Here is a 6,450-nt window from a genome sequence, read left to right on the forward strand (position 1 = left end):
CCACAACTAACTGCACGGGGGTGGGGGGGGGGGTGGGGGGGGGTGGGGGGGTGTGCCGCTGGGAAATGTAGTCTGACTGTGTGCTCAGAAAAAGAGCACCCATCGACACTCGTGGGTTCTAGAAGTCTCCTCTGAGAACAGCAAGTATCACAGGGCTAGTTCTCATTTTTGTCCTGAATTTATCAAGGGCGTTTGAACTCTAGACCCCTATAACGTACAATATTTATACTATAACATACTAAATATATTTTACTTTGAGGTCACTGCAATTATCATGCTCGCAGACGGGGGTGGAAAGGAAGGGAACAGTGCCAGTTTCAAGTAGCTAAAAAATTTTCTGTAGCTCTTCAGGGCTTCTTATCCTATTTTTGTTGTTGTTTGGGTTTTAATTTGTTTTGCTTTGTTTCTTTGTTCTGCTAACATTTCTTGTGCATTTACTGCACGCCAAACGCTGTCCATGTGTTATCTTTGTTAGTCCTCATAGCAACCCTGGGAGGTGGGTACTAATATCCTCCGCATTTTACACATGTGAACATGGAAACTTAACCTGGTTAAGAGACTGACTGACCAAGGTCATAAAGCCAGTAGGTGTGAGAGTTGAGATTCTAACCTGGGTCTCCGCCACTCCAGATCCTATGCCATCCACTCCATTGAGCTCTGGCTGGCAAGCTTCTGGCCATAGATGGAACCCACTCCAAGCCTGGTATGGTTCTCTGAAGTCCGTGCACCTCTGCCGGGCAAATCCCATTTGTTGACACACAGAGGTCACCATATATCGTCCCTCTATTGATGAAAGCTGCTGGGGCGTACAGGCTCTTACAAATGTTCTAACCAGGGGAAGGGATGTCAGTGTTGTAGCAAGTCTTCCTTGAGTACAAAACAAGTGCTTTCATGTTCCTACATTTTGGTCCACATTTTAAAGACTAATCTTGCCCCAAATGAATTAATTTATGTTCAGTCCAATATCTCCTAAAAAATTTTTAGTTCACTGGTATATTTCAAAAGGAATACTGTAGCAGCTCTCTTAAACCACCATGGTTACAGGCTAGTCAGATCTTTCCTTACATGCTTTTAAATACTTAGAATGCCCTGGGAATGAAGCACTGGATCAATTAGGGCAAACTGACTAAAGGTTAATTTAACAGAGCCCTGAGCAGATGCTCTGCCTGTCCTTGAGGCTCGATGGTCTAGCAAGCTGAGCTACTTTGACTGTGTAAACACCATTAAAACTATAACTGGACCTGGGTGGTGTATCCGTCCCACCATTAGAGAGTAGATTAAAGAACCCTATTAGAGGTAAACCATTGGGTGGGAAAGTGGGGAGGAGAAGTGGGAGGGGGGGTTGTTGAGCTATTGAACTCGAACTGAACTATAAACAATGGTTTATTATAAGCACTGCTCCTGGAACTCTCAGCATGTGACCCCCTGGGGAGTTTCACCGTAAGAGGAATTTAATCGCACACCTGTCTTTCTAGGGCATCATGCCACTCCACTTGCCTCTAGTTCAAGTAACTGAAAGATGTGAAGAACAGATTTTGAGACGATGGTGCTTTAAAGGTGGATTATGCAAGGAACACTCAAGCATCACAAGCCTGAGACCACTCAGAGGTGGTCCCATGGCTCAGGAATCAGGCGTGGAGCTGCTTCCAGTCCCATGCATGCTTCTCTTGCAGTGACAGCCATCATGGCAACCAACAGCCATATGGTAATTTCTCAGGGACGCATTACCTGGTTTTTGACTCATTCTCATGGAGATAGGGGGAGCCCCATGAGCACCTGAGTGGCCCCCTCCTTGTCTGGCTCAGTGGTTCTGTATCCTGGCTGCGTATCAGAATCACCTGGGGACCTCCTCAGAACACTGATGCCTGGGGTCCTCCCTAGAGAGATGGTATTTTTCACAAGATCCCCGGGAGGACCTAATGTACAGCACTGGTTGCGAACCATGGGAGTGGCCCCAACCCTCCTCCAGCAAGGTGGAGTGGTTTGGCCCTGGACATCTTGGATATAAAAAATAGAAAGGGGATGGGTCTAAGAGCTGCTAACTGTGGCCAACAGCAGCCGTTAGGACAGGGAAGATGGTGGGGCTGGATAATCCTTGGTGGTCAGCTCCCAACCCAAGTTCTTTGCCTTTCCTTCTTCCTGCCACATTGCTTTATTTCTTCCCACATGACAATTTAATGAACATTCATTGAATGTTTTCTGTATGCCAGGTGCTGGGCTGGGCACTATAGACAGAAAGAAAGGAGGAGAAAGACATGGCGCTTATCCTCATAGAACTTACCAATCTTCACAGGGGAAGCAAATGCATTAGTACAGAAATCAATTTCCTACTTATTAGCAGCTCTTATTAAAGGTTCCATGGGATGAGATAAAAACATAGAACTGCATAACATTTTCAGATATTGTTAGCGCTTTGCCCCGTTATAGAAGTAATTAGGAATAGTCAGTGTGCCTTCCCCAGACCCATTTTCTCTCATGTGCACACGTGTACACGTACACACACATACACACACACACATACACACGACTTTTTCAGAAACAGGAAAGAGCTGAGCATAGATACCAGCCACAGGCCTGCTATCTTTTTAATATGGAATCTGTTTGTGGGAAAACCTGGGTGAGTGAAAGTTTAATCGAGGTCTGGGAGTCATTCTAGCTGCTCCCAAATCAACAGGAACCTCCATCAGGCCTTCTCACATGTTGTTTTCAGAACCACATGTTTACTCAGTCAACAAAGACTTGAGTCCTAGTATGTACCGGACACCATGCCGGACACTGAAAATGTAATAGTGAGACCTTAAAACCCATCCCAACGCTACCTGTGCTTAAAATCTAGAAAGGAAGATAGATGCCAATGTAAATTACTATTGTGGTAAGTGAAGATGTACGTGAGATATGCGGGAATGTTTAAAGGGGAATAGACTTAGGAAGTCAAAGAAGGATCCCTAAGGCTGGTCATGAACCCGGGCATCATATCTACAATGATAAAGAGGTGGGGGAGGGGCTACACTCCAGCCAGAAGGAAAAGTATGAGTGCATTAGTGAGCACAGGCTGGATTGTAGTGCTCAAAGTGCGGTCCTCAGAACACTGTGTGTACCAGAGATCCTTCCAGAGGTTCTCTGAGGTCAACATTATTTTTATAATTATTACTAAGATTTCATTGCCCCTTTTCAGCTGGAATGACATTTGCACTGATGATACAAAAGCACTGGTGGGTAGCACTGCTGAGGCCTTAACACGAACGAAGGCAGTGGCACCAGACCGTACTCGTAGCCACTGTATTCTTTTTCCATGCACTTGCAGGGGGGAAAAAGTCAGTTTTACTTAGAAACGCCTTTAATTAAGCAGTAAGAGTTATTTCTTTTATTAAATCACTACCCTTGAGTACACAGCTCTTCAATATTCTCTGTGACAAAAGGGAAGTATGCACAAAGCACTTCTACTGCCTACAGAAATGCGATGGTTGTCTGCAGGGAAAGCAGTTGTTTGAGTTGTAAATGGAACTAGCTGCTTTTATCATGGAACACAGTTTTTACTTGAAAAAGAACTACTGCCAAACTATGGTTATTCCATCTTGGGTTCTTGGTAGATATATATATTTTTAAGAATGCATAAAGCGAATCTGTCACTTCAAGGAAAATAACTGACAGTGTTTGTTGCCAAAGATAAAAATTTAAGCTTTCAAACAAAAATTAGAATTATAGAAAATTTGTAGCCATTATTATGAGCTTGACAGCTTCCTAATACTTACAGACTCCAGTGAGATGGATGCTGATACTAATTAATGTGATTTTTAAATATATTATATAATGAAATATGTCAACATTTGGAAGATCTGTATAACTCAGTGAACCAATCTTTTCCAAGTAACCAATGCATGAGGTCACAAAATCACGCATGGGTAAATAAGGGATCCATTCAAAGTGCAAGAGAGCCTAATGGACTTTAATGTAACAGAGTATGAAAAGTTCATTGGTATGATTTCAGATTCCATATTGTAGCTAGCTTTTAAAAATCTACCACTTGTCAAGTTTTGATGTGGTATCCAAAAAGAGTATTCGTAATCAGCAGAAAAGACTATTTAACTACATTATCTGTGTGTAGCCAGATTTTCTTCACACACCTCAACACAAAAACAGAACAGATTGTAATTAATTAAATGCAGGAGCAATATGAGAATCCAGCCGTCTTCAATTAATCCAGAGATCTGCAAAAATGTAAGACACTATAATTCTCACTAGTTTGTTTTGGAAGCTAGCTCTTTTTCATAAAATGTGATATTTATATTAAGTAATGGTTTTATTATTTTTACTTTAAAAGGAATTAATAGGTACACATTTAAAAGTTTTTCTCAGTTTTAAAAGTCCCAGTTTTAATCTCTGATATGGAAATATTGCTGGATGTTATCCACATAAGTAAAAGCTCTTTAGGATTACCAGTAATTTTTTAAGAGTTTAAAGAAGTCCTGAGACTCAAAGGTTTGAGAACTGCTAGACTAAATTATTTTGTGGTAACAAAATTGTCTTGAATCTCAGTGGCTAAACAGAGCAAATGTTTATTTCCCTGACATCCACAGACAATCAGGCAGCTCTCTAAAGACAGCTGTTCTCCATGTGCTGACTCAGCAATCAGGTTACTTCATCCTGTGGTTCTGCTGTCTCAACATATGGCCTCCACGATTGCAGCTGTAGAAGAGAAGGCTGGAAGATGGCACATCAGCTCCTAAATCTTCTGCTACGTGTCACTTCAACTCACAGCTCAGTCAGCAGAACTGGTCACATGGTCCCGCCCAACTGCAAGTGGGCTGGGAAATGTGAGAAAGTTTGTGAATATCTGGTGAGCAGCAAATAACTCTTTACACGGCAGTACAAAGAGCTTGTGCTTTAGAACTTGTGGTGAGAAACTGAAGCTGTGTTGGAAGAACTGACAGAGCACATAAAGTGAGGTGAAACCTAATGCAAAAAAAGGCAGGGGAGACTTGTAGGGGCCAGACTGTGCAGGCTGGCCTCATAAGCCATGGTAAAGACTGTGGTCCTTTTCAGAACAACGGGAAGACAGTGGATGTTTTGTTTCATTTATTTATTTACTTATTTGGCCGTGCCCCACGGCTTGCGGGAGTTCCCTGACCAGGGATTGAACCCGCAACCTCGGCAGTGGAAGTGCGGAGTCCTAACCGTTGGACCCCCAGGGAATTTCCTATGGTGGATGTTTTAAACTACAGGTGATGACAATCAGTTTTATCTGTTGATGAGCCACTACAGCTGTGGAAGGAAATGAAAGTAGGGGGACAGGAGTGGAAGCAGCAAGGTGCTGTGCTGATGAGTCGATCTTTGGGGAAAAACAAAAGCCTTGATTTGTGGCACTTGACAATTTCTGTAGTGTAAATTCTCCCATCAAGGCCAATTTCAAGCTTACCAGTTCGATGTCGCTGAACACAGCGTTAGGACCGAGCCATGCACAATCAACTCTTATGAGCCAGCAGGGCAGGTTTCAGTGCACTGAGACAAGAAAGGTAGTTAGGAGGCTAGTCCAGACAAAAGATGCTGGTAGTCTGAACTTTCCTCTCCTTTGATCACAGCTGGAGCTAGCCCCACGTTCTATGCACGTCAGTGACTGAAACACCCTGCCTCCACCACCAAATATCAGCAAGGCTTTCCAACTATTGCTATGACACATGAGGGTGAGGGATGTGGCTATCTTCCCCCAGCCCCCCACAGCCTTGCCTCCGGTACAAAAATGTGGACCTAGGTCCTTTCACTATCTTCCCAGAGCCATGTTTGCAAACACCCTCAGATATTATGGCATATCATTGCTCCCCAGCTGTTCCAAGGGGGGCGGGCAGCCCAGGAAGCTGCCAGAAGGGCCCTGCTTGGGTTTTCAGCCTCCCTTGATTTACATGAAACGATTCACAAGAGTCAAAATAGTCACAGTCTACAACTATAGGTTACAAGAAAAGCCTTCGCAAGCTTGTGAACAGGGTGAAACCTTGGCTTTTGCTGGCTAACTCAGAAGGGAACCAACCACATGCCTGTCTTACAAGAATGCAGATGGAGGGAGAGTGAGGCTCCCACCGTGGAAGTTACCAGTTACCGAGGCTGGCAGCGTCAGCCAGACATGCCCCTCCTCTACCCAAGCTTGGGTTTAGCGAGCTCACCCAGACTCTTTCCTTCTCCCTTCTCCTCTGCTCAAGTTTCCAGCGCAGTATAACAGCTTGCGTGCACCGGAAGTGACGCCCGGCTGCTGCTATTTAAATAACTCCGCCTCTAAACACAGCAGGTGTCGCTCACAGTGTAGCTCTCAAATTTTAACTGCTTTTGGTTTTTTTTTTTTTTTTTTTCTCTAGAGGGCCATATGGATTTTTTTATTTAAAGAGCCTGACTCTCTCAAATAATAAGCCTCTCCTCCTTCCCTTTCTCCCCCCTCCCTCCCTCCCTTCCTTCCTTCCTCTC

The 6,450-nt window shown here is 43.9% G+C and overlaps 1 long non-coding RNA gene across 1 annotated transcript; it reads right to left on the bottom strand.

Moving 5' to 3' along the window:
* Positions 1–4,393: 4,393 nt before the first annotated feature.
* LOC117310119 (uncharacterized) lies at positions 4,394–6,216 on the bottom strand. The gene is made up of 3 exons (XR_004524418.2): positions 6,156–6,216; positions 5,417–5,499; positions 4,394–4,805 (listed from the first exon to the last, which is right to left on the bottom strand). It is a non-coding gene; the product is annotated as an uncharacterized lncRNA (long non-coding RNA).
* Positions 6,217–6,450: the final 234 nt, after the last annotated feature.

This window comes from Tursiops truncatus, chromosome 1, assembly GCF_011762595.2.
Source record: "Tursiops truncatus isolate mTurTru1 chromosome 1, mTurTru1.mat.Y, whole genome shotgun sequence".
NCBI classification, from domain to species: Eukaryota; Metazoa; Chordata; class Mammalia; order Artiodactyla; family Delphinidae; genus Tursiops; species Tursiops truncatus.